This window comes from Bacillus rossius, chromosome 3, assembly GCF_032445375.1.
Source record: "Bacillus rossius redtenbacheri isolate Brsri chromosome 3, Brsri_v3, whole genome shotgun sequence".
Taxonomy (NCBI): domain Eukaryota; kingdom Metazoa; phylum Arthropoda; class Insecta; order Phasmatodea; family Bacillidae; genus Bacillus; species Bacillus rossius.
This window is the reverse complement of record NC_086332.1, coordinates 113,150,888-113,168,286: the sequence shown is the minus strand read 5'-3', so window position 1 is coordinate 113,168,286 and position 17,399 is coordinate 113,150,888.

Below are 17,399 nucleotides of genomic sequence, written 5' to 3'. Positions count from 1 at the left end.
ACGACAAAAGCATCCATGTATAAAGCCTCCGATAAGCCATTTCTAGGAATTAGGATACCATGACCGCCCGTTTGAATTACGTCACCATTGCAATTTTATTTACGGCCGCCATCTTGAAAATCCGTAGTTTTTATGTTAGAAAATCGGGAAATTTTTTTTAAAAACCATAAAAAAATTAATCAATCAAATTTAATTATAAAATTTTAATAAAAAAAAATATTAAAAAAATTAAATGTACATTTTGCCATGGAGCTCGAAGTCCTCGGTTCAAACTCGGTGAGGTCAAAAAAAATTAGTACCCATCCTTCCTTCATGGAAGCTGCTGGCAGACTGACCTCCCACCACTTATGTCAAGGTTTATAATATATCGTCAGAGAGAATGACATCATGTCCGCCATCTTGGAAATATTTATTTATTATCCGATTATAATTAAAAATGGTTTTAAAATTTCTAAAATAAAAAAATATTTTTTTAATAAAAAAGTCTTTAAAAAACGTTGCATATTTCGTTACGACCACCATCTTGAAAATCCGTAATTTCAATGCTAGAGATTCAGGGGAAAATTCCAAAATTATTTTAAACAATTGCCTACTTCAAATGTTTAGTTATTTAAACGATTTCAGTCCTCGGTTCGATTTCCGGCGAGAGTAAACCAGTAATTAATTAATGTATAAAAAAACTCTCAATAAAAAGTAATAAAATGTCTTTAGGCACACCCGACATTTTGAATTATGTCACCACTTGTATCATTATCGTTATGGGCGCCATCTTGTAAATCTTTATTTATTATCCTTTTTTTAACGAATAAAGTTCAAAATTCATTAAAAAATTAACTTATTATGATACTGATTGAGTAGATCGATTCCTGTACTTGGTTCGAAACCGGTAAGTGCAAAAAATAAAGAATGACAGATCCTACCTCCACGGAAGCTGCCTAGACTGACCTCTCACCACCAATAACAAGGTATATATCGTCAGATGGTATGACGTCATGTCCGCCATCTTGCCTTCGTCTGCTGGAGACCACCATCTTGTTTTCGTCTGCTAGAGTGTGCTGATGCCATGTTAGTATGATTTTCTGTTCACCATACCTTTGACCTCGACTGATGGCATATAACTTTGACCTTGACCTTAAACTTTGACCTTGACCTTTACCTTGACCTTGAACTTTGAGCTCGACCTTAAAAATTGAACTTGACCTTGAAATTTGACCTTGAAAATTGACCTTTAACTTGAAATTTGACCTTGACCTTGAAGACCATCATGGATCCGACATTTTGTGTTCAGTACATGCTACCAGTAGCTACCACCTGCTAGAGGACATTGCCACCATCTTGTTTTCGTCTGCTGGAAGACACCATCTTGTGTGTGTGCTCGTCTTATTGAGTGCATTACCATCATGCTAGTTTTATTCTAACCCGCTAGAGTGCAGTAGTCATTTATTATTACTGAGGTGTCTGCCATCTGGATATTTGGGCACCATTTTGGAATCATGTAATTATTTAGCCAAATATTCGGGAAAAAAAATCCAAAATTCATCTAAACATTAACTCATTAAAGTAATGATTGATTCGAAACTTGGTTCGATCCCTGGACAATATAAAATTAATTTAATATAAAATCAATTCAGCATAATAGTGACAGGTTCGAAAATAAAACAGCACAAGTTTTTTAAAAAAATACATTTTATTAAATATCTTTTATTCTACTACAGAAACACCTGCGAAGGTTAGCAATCTTATAAACATTTAGGTCTGCATACCCGTGAAATGACTCATTCTTAGCTCCAAACGGTTTATGCTAGACAGTGACCAGCCAGAATGTTTACTGACATAGTCCTCCTCTTCTTGATAGAGTTTCTGGACACCATGTTTAACAGTCTGCTTCACGACGTCAGACTGTAAATGACTGCAGCCGATGTCTTGAATGCACACATATTCACTTTGCCATTGATCATATATGACTTTCCATATATAGAGTCCAGCCACATGTTATATACTTTAAAGGAACATTTGTTGCTACATCATCAGCAAGCTGATTTATAATATTCTGCCTGATACCTCCAACTAAAATAAAAATGTCTTTGGCTCAAATGCTTCAACAGCTCCAAAGCTCCAAAAGCTATTAAGCTCCAACAACTCCATAGTTCCAACAGCTCCAAAGCTCTAACAGCTCCATAGCTCCAACAGCTCCAAAGCTTCAACAGCTCCAAATGCTCCAACAGCTCCAAAGCTCCATATTCTTTAAAAGCTCCAAAGCTCCAAATGTTCCAACAGCTCCAAATCTCCAACAGCTCCAACAGCTCCAAAGCTCCAACAGCTCCAACAGCTCCAAAGCTCCAACAGCTATAAAGCTCCAAATCTCGAACAGTTCCAAAGCAATTGACACACTATGTACGCGCAATACACGTAATGAACATACAGTACACACAGTACACACCGTAAACGGAAGGAACACGCAATGTTCACTCAACTGATGCACAATACACGCAATGTACACGCAATTTACGCAGTGTACACGCAATGACTACGCAACATTCACATCGGTCAAGCATTTAATGAAAAGGAAGCACATTTGGGCGGAAATTCTACAAAACGGAAGCGCATTTAACGAAAAGGAGGTACATACTCATGTACATTCAACTCGGTAGGATGCGATCGTCAATGTTAATTTAGGATATAATATCTCCAACAGTCTATGAATCCAACATTTTTTGTTCCAAATGTCATTGGCTTCAATAGTCATTGGCTCCATTAGTCTATGAATCCAACATTCGTTTGCTTCAACAGTCTTTGAATCCAACAATCAATGACATCAAAAGTATTAGATTCCAAATAGTCTTAGACCCAGCGCTATTTGACTACAAGACAGTAGTATAGGATAGCCGGTCCGAGATCAGGAGTAGGAGTGTGGTGTGTGGCCGGCGGTGTCGTCCGCCATCTTGAACTCAAAAATTCCTCAAAATTCCTCAAAAATGGCTCAAAATTACTCAAAAATTCCCGTTTTGAGGAAAAATTTCCCGTTTTCGAGGAAAAAATTCCCGTTTTAGTCCTTAAAAATACCAGAGTCTAGAAATGTCCATATATAGGCTTAAGCATCCATGTCTACAGCCTACGATAAGCCTCTGACGTCATCATGTATAATGATGTCACCATTGCAATTTCCGTTACGGCCGCCATATTGGATTGTGACGTCACGTCGGCCATCAGTGTAACGGGACACAACGTAACGGGACACAACATAACGGGACAAGTAGTACTGTGAACTTGACCCCGGCGGCCATTTTGGTCCGCCATCTTGGATTCCGCCATTTTGGATGACGTCATTTTGTTTTCTCGAACATTCCGGCATTGTGTTTTCCGCCATTTTGAATTATGACATCACCGTTGCAGTTTCTGTTACGCCCGCCATCTTTAACTTTTTATTTATTATCCGATTTTAATAATAAAAAATTAATATTTTAAAAAAATTTAATTAATAAAATTTGAAAAATATAAATCTACGACACGGAGCTCTGAGTCCTCGGTTCGAACCCGGTGAGGGCAAAAAAATAAAAATGGCGACCGATCCTTCCCTCACAATGGCTGCAGGAAAACTGACTCCCACCACTTTTTTCAAAGCATATATATCGCCAGTGAACATGACATCATGTCCGCTATCTTGAAAATCCATAATTTTAATGCTACAGATTCGAGAATAATTCCAAAATTCATCAAAAAATGTACTTATTAGAATACTGATCGATTAGTTCGAATCCTTTCCTTGGTTAGAAACCGCTAAGAGCAAAAAAAAAAACATCAGATCCTTCCTCCACAGAAGCCACATACAGACGAACCAAACACCACCAATGTGCTGGGGATCTTTAAGGTTTCACAATGTTATTAGAAATGAACAGAAACAACGTGTGATTCCATCTGAATATAATTACGTCAAAGTTATTAAAGGAAAATTTATAACAGATGTTAAAAAAATACAAACATACAATATCAATTAAGGTACTTAAACAGATCTCAGTTATATTCAGGAAAAAAATATGGGTCGACCCTAAATTCAATTATAAAAAGTTCCATTTTAAAAAAATACATAAATCAATAAAAAATACAAATATATTTAAACTATCCCAGTCGAGGTATGTACTTAAAGTCCAGTAATTATGTTTATATGATGAACATCGTCTGACGGCGTAATTTATGAAAGTTCAAATAAAGTTGAGAAATACAGTAGCGCCGGAGGTCGGGGCTTCGTTTCCCGGAGATCACGCGGGAACATGATGCCAGGGCGCCTGTGTGCCGTTGAGGAAGGGAGATGTAAATGCCAATTCGGCGTCCGGCTCTCGGACCCTGTCTACGAACAGTCCGAATCAAAACTGATCAGAACTTGTACACAGACAGTATATGGGGCAGAAAATGCCCGCAAAGTTAAGGGGGGGGGGGCGTTGGGGAAAGTCGCGGATCGTCACTCACCAGACAGGGAAGTCGGCTTCTATTTACCGATGCGTCGCCAGCCAGGAACTGGATCCCGTGAATACGCGGCTGGGCGCGGGCGTTTTCATCATTTCAAAATAAATAATTTAAAAGAAAAATAACTATTACTCTTTGTACTAAGCAGACAGACTAAACTACTTAAAAAATTACAGGGATAGCATCCCTTATTTAGGCGACTACATAGTCGGTTGCGGCCGGATGGAAGTCTTGCAGTGTCTCGTCGACTCGCCGATAATCGCAAATGGTCCGTCTGCAGTCGCGACGCGAAGTGGTCTCGCGAAGAACAGCGTCTCGTAATTAAAAGTAACTGTTCTATCAAAAGTGGAGGGGGGGGGGGACTGGGAGTCCGGACCGAAAGGTTCCGAAGTTCCCCGAGTGGGAATCATAAAAAAACTCTGACTGATGTCTCGAAGTTGGTAGCACTGGCCGACCTTAGCGCTACCTGTTGAGGGGTGTCTGAAATAAAAAAGAATCGACTCGCCCAAGGCATCTGCTTTAACAAGGGAATAAAGGGGCAGTCAGGTGCAGCTCTCTGGCGGCCTACAGGGTAAGTTGACTGGGCGGTTAGCGAGTTTGCCGCTAGATGTCATGTGCGGTCCATCTTGGCACACACATTTTTTATACAAGTCGTCCTTGACGACGGCTAACACTTGGTGGGGTTAACGGCAGGGCAATGCTCCGGAGGTGAATTCTCAGAACTAAAGAGGGGGAGTGGAGTAAGTGGGGGGCATAAAACGCAAGGACGCTGGGAACGCGCGTCCATGACGTGCTTTTCGAGGAGAGAACCTAATACGTATTCGTGACGGTAAAGGCTATGGTCAGCTCGCCTCTGAGAAATGGTAACCGCTCGTCCAGAGCTGCTGTATGCAGTTTTAGTCATGAAGTGAAGTAACGTTACAGGCCTGGGACGTGCCTGTAAGCGAGGGAAATTTCAAACGGGCTGCCAACAAAGTCTTAGATCTGCAAAAGATCCTATAGGTCTCTGGGAAAGGTGCTTCTGTCTACTGGCACAAAGTTTAACTTAGGGGAGTACACCAGCCTAACAAAGAGTAAATCACCCTAAGTAACCAAATTATAAAGAAAAATAAAATTTCCAAAAATAATTTAAAATTATATAAAATTAGAAGAAGAAAAAATGTGTCGAAATACCAAATTTCCGGCACAGTAATAGCAGGAGGAAGTTGTTGTTTCTATGTATAAGAAATGGGGAAATCAAGAGGACACTGCCAGCTTCATACCTGTGAGTCTAACATCAGCAATAGGGAAAATGTTGGAATTAATAGTTCCCAGGCATGTGGCAGGGGGGATGGAAAAAAGGCATTTATTGTATGACGTGCAGCATAGATTCAGGGGGGGTAATTTGTGTGAAACAGAGTTGGGTGGTTTGTTTCGAGTATCTGGTGCAGGGTGTAGACAGGGGAAGGCAGATTTATGCTGGCTTCATTGACTTCGAAAAATCATTTAATAATGTGTATCATGTAAGTTGAGGCAAAAGGTGAAAGGAGTGATAACGGATAGGAGGTTGGTGAGGTGAATTGGGGACTTCCTAAAAAACAGAAAGAAAGCAGTACGAGTAGGAAATGTAGTGTCGGAGAAGAGCTGTATTACATCAGGGGTACTACAGGGCAGTGTAATGGAGCCTCTGCTCTTCACTATTATGGTTAACGTTATTGGAGAAGGTTTGAATTGTGTTGCATGAGGAAGTGAGAAGGTGAAGTTGGTAGTGGTGGAAGAGAGACGAGAGACGTTCGGGGAATGAGGATATTGTAAAGGGGAGAATGGTGAAACACGTGGTACAATAAACGTATGTATAGAATTGTCGGCTTTTATTGATAGCGAAACATGGTGTCAGAAGTGGGATCCAGAAAAGTGGGGGAGAAATAAATCGGTTAAAGGAAAGCGGGAGTGTTCAAGATAGGAAGAAGAAGTAAAAGTGCGAGATAATGGCGGGAAGTGTAACTACAAGCTTCGTTCCGCCACCTTGCAGTTTTGAATTCAGAAAGCCGGAGGAATGGAGTAGCTGGTTCAAAAGGTTTCAGAGATACAGGTTGGTGAGTGGATTAGCGAAAAGGAGGGCGATGTACAGGTTAGTACATTGATTTATATAATGGGACAGGAAGCAGAGGAGGTTGTCAACTCATTTAACCTCTCAAAGGAAGATTTAAAGTCGTACGAGTTTGTTACAAAGAAAATGGAATCTTACTTTATTCCAAGAAGGAACATAATTTTTGAAAGGGCTAGTTTTAATCAGCATTCGCAAATTGTAAACGAATCAGTAGATCCATTTATTACAGCTTTACACACATTAGCAGAACATTGCGAGTATAAGACCTTGCGGGAAGAACTGGTGCGGGGTAGATTTGTTGTCGGCTTAACGGACAAAAAACTGTCAGAGACGTTACAGTTGGATACTAACCTTGTCGTGGTCTGGTCGACTAGTTCCTGACAATGCTGCTGTACTGCCGGCTACTCAGGGTTCGGTAGAGAGGGGGTTCAGGCCGCGTGGCCGAGGAACTTAGTCTCCAGAGATTAAATGAAAACAATTCTAATAAAGTTTGATGGTCCTTTATGTACAAGACCCCGAACACTTTACATGGGGCTGCCACGTTTCCGCCTGTGACTAATTCGAGGTGGGTCGAAACCCGGTTCCGCGCACTGATCCAGTTAAGAAAATTACGGGACGTCCCGCCCGTGATGACTATCACTCCCACGGTAAAGAATATACTCCTTAAGACCCGCGCGTGATAGGATGTCTGTCTGACTGTATTCTGCACAGGCCAGAAAGAAATTAAAAGAAAAATAACACAGAACCTAAGACTGCGGATGACCAGGATGAAACAAAGAATCGCAACTCGCCTGAATTGACAACAGAACACGCGTGTGCGAAAAGTAAAACGAAAACTCGCGACCGTAACTGCTCAACGACAAGCTCGACTGCAAAGTTTATGAAAACGTCTCCGCACGGCAAAAGTCTAGTGGCTCTGCAAATACCGCGTCCGCTTGCCTCACCGTCACGGAGTGACGTCCCCAAGACGTCCGTCGCCTCTCGTGCCGGGTCCACGACTTGCTCCCGCTAGCGCGGAGCGATGACACTCGCGTGACCGCTGTCTGCCGAGTCCTGGCGACGACTCCTCTCCCACTCTCCTGCCGCGCCTGAGCGCCCGCGTCTCCCCCCTTCTCCGCGAGCCCGCGGAACACGCTGATTGGTCACAGGCGGAAGCCGCGGCCTTGGCGCCCGGTGAACAATTAAAACTTATAAAATACAAAACCCTTCAATACAAAATTAATTATAATAAAAATATACAAAAACATAAAGCAAAAATATATTTATAATAAAATAATAAGTCATATCCTGTATAGGAAACATATGTCGCACGTCACCGACACTTGCGTCGCACAACACACTCAAGAGATGGCGCTGGCGAGGCATAACGGCCTGAAGGAGCCGGGGAGACACTTGGGTCGACGTCAACCTCACTTTAGAAAGTGCGGTTACAAAGGCCAGGCAAACGGAGGCGGTTAGGAAACAACAAGAAGTCGTACAAAAAGCAGGTGTGGAACAAACAGAAGGAGAGAACATTGATAGAGTTAGGCTGAAAGCAGGATATGAAAACCACAGCCAAAATGGTAAACAGGGCCCTAAAAATACAACGCACAGTTACAATACCTTGACTAGTCAGAAAGAATGTTTTCAGTGTGGAGGTCCTTTTGAAAAAGGCCATGTAGAGAGATGCCTGGCCATAAAGGAAAGATGCAGAGCATGCAGCCGGATAGGCCATTTCGGGCACCTAAGATAGGAATCGGCAGGTATCGGAAATCCAGGAGGAGATACATGGAACAGGTCTGTTTTTGGCGAGTGTTGATACCAGGACAGCAGCAAGTCCACCGTGGAGGGCAAGGATCAGAATGGGAGGAGTCGAAGTCACTTTAAAAATAGATACTGAGGCAGATGTCACAGTGTTGCCAGAAGATAACTTTGTCACATTCACAGAAAAGACAGGACAGGTATTGGAAAGAGGCAATAAAAAATGAAGTTATTGGGTCCATGTATAACTCATCTAGATACGATAGGGAAATTTAAAACTGACTTGTCATGTGAAGGGAACATAACCCATCAGGAAGTCTATGTTGTTAAATGAATGAAAGAACCACTTCTGGGACATCCTGTGGTGGAGGCACTGGGAATTCTTAAGTGGGTGACGGAGGTAGGATACAAGGAAACCTTCGATCCAAGAGAGAGATGCCCATCGTTATTTACAGGTTTAGGACAGATGAAAACACCATATACAATAAAACTGAAAAAGGATATAACACCAGTAAACATAGCTTGCCCCAGAAGGGTTCCTATTCCATTAAAACCAAAACTGGAACAAGAAATACGGAGGATGGTAAAATTGGGGGTTATATCACCAGTTGACTGCCCCATAGATTGGTGCGCGAGAGTGGTGCTGGTCCCAAAGCCTAACGGACAAATTAGACTGTGTGTTGACTTAAGAGGGCGATAAAGGGCTTTATTTAGAGCTGTTTTAGTGGTTAATGCGACGACAAGTAGAGGTCAAAGCAGTTAATGCAGATGAATGAGAAATTTACACATCATTGAGGAAAGGTATAATGACTGATCCCAGTTGTCAGAATGTGGTTAATGTTGTTATTAATAAGCAAAATTAATAAGTAAAAAGGTTTTTATATATTAGCGCAAATTTGACAACTTGCAGAAAATAAAGTATGTAATCGTAATAACAATAAAGTAAAAACTGAACGATTTACATGTAACATTCTTTTATAGTATATGATTTTTGGAAATAATTATCTTCATACAATTGCGAATTACTTGCACACACGTAAGTCACTGCACATTCATGTTTCAGCCGAAAATTTGCCACTTCACTGTTTGGAGATAGGACACTTTTATTTCATCCCTTCAGCAAGACCCGAGCGCTGTAGATAATCCTCACCATTAGAGTGGTCGGGTTCCAGCTGTTATCTGCGCCTTGTTGACGAATGTGTGGAAGGGGTGGAGAGGATGGTCTGGTTTTCGATAACACATGTCTTGTCGGGTTACTCTGCATTTCTCTTGTCACTGCATTCGCGTTCACCTTATTTACATTATTCTTAAAGTATTCTTTGCACCTATATATTTTATAGTACCGTTTATTTACAAATATTTAACTGGATTGTGGACATACAATTAATAATTTTTAGTTGCTTTTAGGTTACTTGGCATACATATTATTTTCAACCAAATAATAATAGTTGTATAAAAATGAAATGAACTAAATATACCTTGGGATATTACTTTGCAAGGCATTTATTGGGGGATAAGTTTTACAGATTTTTCAGTTCCAACACTATAAGCACAGCACAAAATACGAATAATTACTCAAAACTGTAAAGCTGATTTGTAAAAAAAAAAAATACATAAGTTACAATAGTTTACCTCGTGGTTATATACAAATTGAGAATATACATAAAAATATTACAAGTTTTCAAAGCTATCATGTTGTTTCATCACGCAGCATATAAAAGTATCTCTTGTTTGTATCCCATTTAACACTAAAATGTATTTTATATATAATGTATCACATATATAACACATGTATATTTCATGAATAGTATTTACTGAAGTAAAAAGGTTTTTCCTTTATTACAAAATAAAATACACAATATAAACTATTCATACTGTAACGTAATTTCTTCTTGCTGTTAGCATTATCAGATGTAGTTTCTGCAATTGGCGTACTTTCTTCAGTCTTTGTGCTTTCCTTTAACCTTAAATCAAAGTAAAAAAACACATGTTTTTATTAATAACACTGCCTGAAGCTATACACTGAAAACGACCCATGAATAATATAAATAATTTGTGTACTTACTTATTTTTCTCTCTCCGATTTGCTAGATTTTTACCTCTATTCCGTTTTCTTCGCACAGACAAATGCAATTTACCACGAGCATTACCTTTTACAAAACTTGCGTTTGTTTTCGCCATTTATAAATGAACATCCATTCATATATCCCGAGCTAACACAGCGACAGCAAGGAAAACTAAATCCGACTGCCTCGCAGTGCCACCCCACCCCTTTCGGTCCTTATCGTGGGACTGAGAAGTGTCGCCTATCGCGAGGGACTCAGAGCAATATCGGTCTAACGTACAATATCAGGCGCACATGTTACGCTTCAAGCAGCTGGAATTTCTAGTAGCTATTTATCCCACTCTTAAGAGCATTATGTACCCCTTCACAAAACTTGGAAAACACTCACATTGTTTCAATCATTTTTTGAATGAAGTATTAAAGATAGAGCCTTGAAATTTTTAACCTTGCGAGAAAAATTTGGCTAGTAATATCTATCGATTTTAATTTCACACGTCACAATGTTAATTGCCTTAAAAAATGTGAAAAACAAAGAAATGTGTGCCTCATTTCTTGTCGCACTTATAGAAAGCTGTAATTATTTTGTCAGTGTGACTGAAGTGCACAATCATGTGAACAAAATGATATTATAAAAGTTGATGGTCACCGATCTGAATTTCCATGAAATCATTTGTAAAAACTAGGTATTTTCGCGCGCCCAGTGTCAGCTTGGTGTTGCTTGCAGCGGAAGCGATGGTTGATGCGTGGCGTGGCCGAGCAGGGAGGGGGTAACTGGCGGCTGGAGGCGCTGGAGGGGAAGTTGTCAGGCGAGTTTCTGACCAGCAGAGACCACAACCACACACAATGATAAACTTTCCTGCTACAAGGATGTTTGACGTACCACTTTCTTGGTATACAGACCAGTTTACAGGTACCAAGTACCAAGATACTATCGGCTTGGTGCGAGAAAATGCCAAGATTTCAGCATTCTTGATAATTTCTACAGAAATCCCTCAAAACTGAGGGAAAAAAATTAATTATTAACTAAAATAATAACTTAGTATTTATGGTACAATCTACTAACTTAGGTATATAGGTATCTATATTTTCAAGCATTGCTTTGAGCATTCCAAATATCTATTCGTCTAATTCATATTGTGCTGGCAAGTGCTTTAACATAAAAAAATTGCAACTAAACCATCTGTTATCTAGGATACAGGTAAAAAAAAATACACGCGCTACACATATTGTCAAATTCCATCTGGCACAAAGCCACATTTTCCTAGGATCACGCATGCGCGATGTGTCATGCGCGATGCGCCAACGTCATATCCGTGATCACTGAGGCGGGGGTGTTTTGTTAGAATGTGGGAAACAGTCTGCGCGATAGAAGCAACGACCGCCGCCGTTTTGCTGGAGGAAGAAGCTGATGAGGATTTATTGCTCTCGTGCTTCCTAGAATATGACAGTGATATACTTAGAAGAAGAGATGACGAAGGGTGTTATAACATATTGATTTTACGTCACGTAATCGAAAACGAAACTAAATTTAAGGAATATTTCAGTGTTTGAAAGAAATTTTTGATACAGTATTAGGCTTTGCTAAAGAAGACATCACGAGATCGCAGTACAACAGAGTCAAAAGACCAATACTATATTTTGAACAGAAGGATGTTTTAACTCTCGGGTAAACAAATTCAACTAATTAAAATAAATGTTTATTTTTTATATTTTTTATGTATAGATGCATTACTTAAACAGAAACACTATCCAAATTGTTACTTAACGAAACTGAAATTATTGGTGTTATAAACCATTTAAATGTATTTATGTAAAGTACTTTATTAATAGTATTAGTAGTATAGGAAAGTATTTCCGAGGACAGGCCTCAGGCGGTGGATTGAGATTGTCGGTCCGCCATCTTGGATTGTGACGTCACGGCGGCCATCTTGGATTGTGACGTCACTGCGGCCATCTTGGATAAGCGTAACGTGACACTTTTTCGTGCGTGCAGCAGGCGTAACGGGACACAGCGTAACGGGACAAGTAGATCACGGCGGCCATTTTGGATCCGCCATCTTGGATCCGCCATTTTGGATGACGTAATTGTGTTTTCTCGAAAATTCCGGTGATGTGTTTTCCGCCATAATGGATGATGACGTCACCGTTGCAATTTTCGTTACGGCCGCCATCTTTAACTTTTTTATTTATTATCCGATTTTAACGAATTTTTTTCTGTTCCACTGGAGGCCCCATCTTGGATACCGACGACTCTGTTTCTGTTGTTTGTTCCTAGATAGCGCCAGCGTCGCTCTTGATTTTTTTCTGTTCCACTGGGGGCCGCCATCTTGGATACCGTCGACTTTGTTTCTGTTGTTTGTTCCTAGATAGCACCAGCGTCGCTCTTGACTTTTTTCTGTTCCACCGAGGGCCGCCATCTTGGATACCGTCGACTTTGTTTATGTTGTTTGTTCCTAGATAGCGCCAGCGTCGCTCTGTCTCATCACATAAGGTCGATGTTCCATTACCTACCATAGCTATTATGAACCTTATCGACATTTTAAATTTAATTTTTTATGAAAAATATATTGGAAACGCTGTGATTCGAACCATCACAGCTCTGATCTCTAGGTTGGAAAACATACGCCTTTAACCGCTCGACCATCGAGACATTTACCAGACCGAAGATTAAATAAGGTATATATAAAAATAACATGCATATTTGGACGTGTAATTTTTTTTTAATTTAAAGTAATAATAGCACCACCTGTTCGAGACAGACCTACCATCTTGTCATTTGGCCGCCATCTTGAAAAACCATAATTTTTATGCTAGAGATGCGGGAAAAAGTTCAAAATTCATTAAATAAATTGACAATAAATATAATGATTGATTATATCGATTCCCGTTCTTGGTTCGAAACCGGTGAGGGTAAAAAATAAAAAAACATCAGATCCTTCCTCCACAGAAGCCACCTACAGACCGATCTACCGTCACCAATACCAAGGTTCATATATCGTCAGCTGATATAACGTCATGTCCGCCATCTTGTCTTCATCCGCTGGAGACCACCATCTTGTTTTCGTCTGCTAGAGTGTGCCGATACCATGTTAGTATAATTATCTGGTCACCACACCATTGACCTTGACCTTTGACCTTGACCTTGAAATTTGACCCTGACCTTGAAATTTGACCTTGACCTTGAAATTTGACCTTGACCTTGAAATTTGATCTTGACCTTGAAATTTGACCTTGAAATTTGACCTTGACCTTGAAATTTGACCTTGACCTTGAAATTTTACCTTGACCTTAAAAATCTGACCTTGACCTTGAAATTTGACCCTGACCTTGAAATTTGACCTTGACCTTGAAATTTGACCTTGACCTTGGAATTTGACCTTGACATTTGGAATTTGACCTTGACCTTGAAATTTGACCTTGACTTTGAAATTTGACCTTCACCTTGAAATTTGACCTTGACTTTGAAATTGGACCTTGACTTTGAAAATTGACCTTCACCTTGAAATTTTACCTTGACTTTGAAGTTTGACTTTGTTCTTGTCGACCATCATGGACCCGACATTTAATGTTCAGTAGATGCTACCAGGAGCTACCACCTGCTGGAGTACGTCATCTTGTGTGTGTACTCATATTATAGAGTACATTTCCATCTGGATAATTTCATTCTAACCCGCTACAGTGCAGTAAACATTTATTACCGAGGTGCCCCCCGCCATCTTGAAATTCCGACGCCATCTTGAAATCATGTAATAATGTAGCTAGAAAAGCGGGAAAAAATCCAAAATTCATCAAAAAAATCACTCATCAATTTACATATCGATTCGATCCGCTCCAGTCCTTGGTTCGATCCTCGATCGTTGCAATAATGTTTAATTTTATGAAAAAATAATAACTTCAATAAGCCACGTTCAACATTCTTAAAGAGACTTTAAAACCTCTACTACCATCATCCTATAAGCCATCAAGACCACCATATTGAAAATTCGTAATAATTAAACTAAAAATTCAGGAAAAAGTTAAAAACTCATTAAATAAATTGGCAAACAATATACTGATTAATTAGGTCGTCTAAGGTCCTTGGCACGATCCTGGACGAAGCTAAAATAAATTTAATTTAAATACCAGAAAAGCGTAAGGTTCGAGAAATAAAACACCACAAAGTCGTTTACAAACATAATATTTATTACACAATTTCTATCCTACTACAGAATCACTTGCGAAAGCCAGCAAACTTATAAACATTTAGCTTTGCATAGACGTGCAACGACTACTTCTTAGCTCCAAATGCTCCAGCAGCTCCAAATGCTCCAACAGCCTCCAAATGCTCCAACAGCCTTCAAATGGCTCCAACAGCTCCAAATGCCCCAACTACCTTTTCTTTCAACAGCTCCAATGATATTGGACCACAATGCTACGAGTCTAAGAGACTACGAGGCTACAAGGCTACGAGTCTAAAAGGATCTAGCTGGTTCCGAGTTAAACATGGCTGAGAGACTGCATGACTAAAAGACCGCATGGCTACGAAACTAAATGTCTATGAAGCTACATGGATACAAGTCTACTCGGCTCCAACACGCAATGTACACACAGTACACACAGGAAAACGTAATGTACACACAGGAAAACGTAATGTACACACAGGAAAACGAAAAGTACACACAGGAAAACGAAAAGTACAAACAGGAAAACGAAATGTACAAACAGGAAAACGAAATGTACAAACAGGAAAACGAAATATACACACAGGAATACGAAATGTACAAACAGGAAAACGAAATGTACAAACAGGAAAACGAAATGTACAAACAGGAAAACGAAATGTACACACAGGAAAACGAAATGTACAAACAGGAAAACGAAATGTAGAAACAGGAAAACGAAATGTACAAACAGGAAAACGAAATGTACAAACAGGAAAACGAAATGTACAAACAGGAAAACGAAATGTACAAACAGGAAAACGAAATGTACAAACAGGAAAACGAAATGTACAAACAGGAAAACGGAACGTACACACAGGAAACGGAACGTACACACAGTACACACAGGAAACGGAATGATCACACATACAGTAGCGGAAACACAGGCTTATTTGGAAATCAGGATACAAGAAATAAATCATACTTTTTTTAAATATAAATAATTCATTTTATTTTTCATTAGTACACACATGACAGTTAATCAAATGATTATTGTATGTAGCCAGCGTTCCGAAGTTCTTACAGTATGGGCGATACTTCCACGATATGCAAGTAGTTTCCTCTACGAACAGATGCCACCATCAGTCTTAGCCGGTCAACCAATATTTTTGGATCTTTCCATGATGTGGAATCAATCTCTTCTGCCACCATCTTCATTGCTTGTTTATTATAAATATTATGATCTCTGGTGTCTTCCGTTTTAACACCATCCTCAGGGTTACTTTCATCATCTAGCCAGCGATCATCACAAGCTTGATCAGATTTATTTATTATAACACGACGTTTCCATCGCTTCGGTCTCAGGACACCACCACATTCTTCGATCTTGTCAGCTTTAGGTTCTGCATCACAGTCTATGCCTTTGTAAACAGCCTCAGAGTCACTGTAGCAATCACCGTAGAAGACAACGTCTTCACCCAGATTACTGCAAGAACTCAATATCGTTGATGTCGAAGTGTCTTCATCGCCTGTATGCTTCCTTTTCAGGAGTCCACCATTTATACAAAGTATGGAGGATCTGCTAAATATAGGCTTGAATGTATTCTCACTTTTCACAGTGTTGATACCTTCATTAGTTTCAGTCTTCCCGATACCATCAGCATCCTTCAATATTTGTTTCTCGTCACGATCGGCGTGCTAAGGCTTCCATCTTTTCTATATTCATAATATTATTTGTCTTTAAATCTCCGCGTCCGTGTCACTATCACAAATGTAAATCATCATCATAGCTGTCATCTATATTGTCATGAGCTGCATCAATATAACTCATTTTATGATATCGTTTCCACATTTCAGTTGTCAGTGATTTACCACAATCTATGATCTTGTGAGCTCCATTCTCATTTTCTGTAAAAGCCTATGAGTCCAGTTTTATTATTTAATCCTTCAACCCATCATCACAAACTCAATTAAATAATTGTAGTATATAGAAAAAAAATCATCAAAGTTCCTTTCATTTAATCTTGGAAACCGTATCATCCTTTCCACCTATAGTAGGTATAGTTTCTTGAGCCCAAGAGCCTTTCATTATATATACCATGCAGTGTTCTTCAAGAGATGTAGTATACCACCATTTCTACATACAAATTCATCCTATCATTAATTTGTTTACACATTAGAAAAACCTTCACGCAATTTTTACGTGTTTTATTAAATTACCACTTCGACTAAAATAATTACCACACATAGTAATTTCTACAAAGGACACTTTGTCCAAGACATTTTAACCATAATCTGTCTGAAAACAGCCATGTCCCATCTATATCACAAAGTAAACGAGGGTTAGTGGAGATAGGTCAAACAAGTGCTAGTCACTCATAGGGTAAGAACCATGTGTTCGATACCTATCTCAGTCAATGTAGCATCTATGTATTTTTATTACCTCATGTAGAAAAATATGTTCCAATGCATACGAATTTAAACTTATTCACGTACGACTAGCAAAAGTACATAAATTCAAGCACGCCAACCGCAAAAAAAAATTCTCAATGATAGAGGCAGAGACTTCTCGATCGAGACACGCCTACCATCACCTGCAAATGAACATTGACCCCTCGCGCGGGAATTGCAAGCTTGCAGAATGCTGCGACACTCATATGTTTTGCTCAAGACATGCATACATCTCATCACTAGCCTTCCAACTCAGTACACGTAAAACTCCAGTGAAATCATAATCCAGCATACGTAAAGTACTTGCTGGAACCACTTCAAAGTATACATCACCGAACCAGAGCAGAAAATCAGCCTACGAATGTATATCTTGCTACCTACAAAAATAAATGTGTAGCACATACACGAGAGGAGTCGAACTTTACATACCATACTCAATACTCTGATAATTATA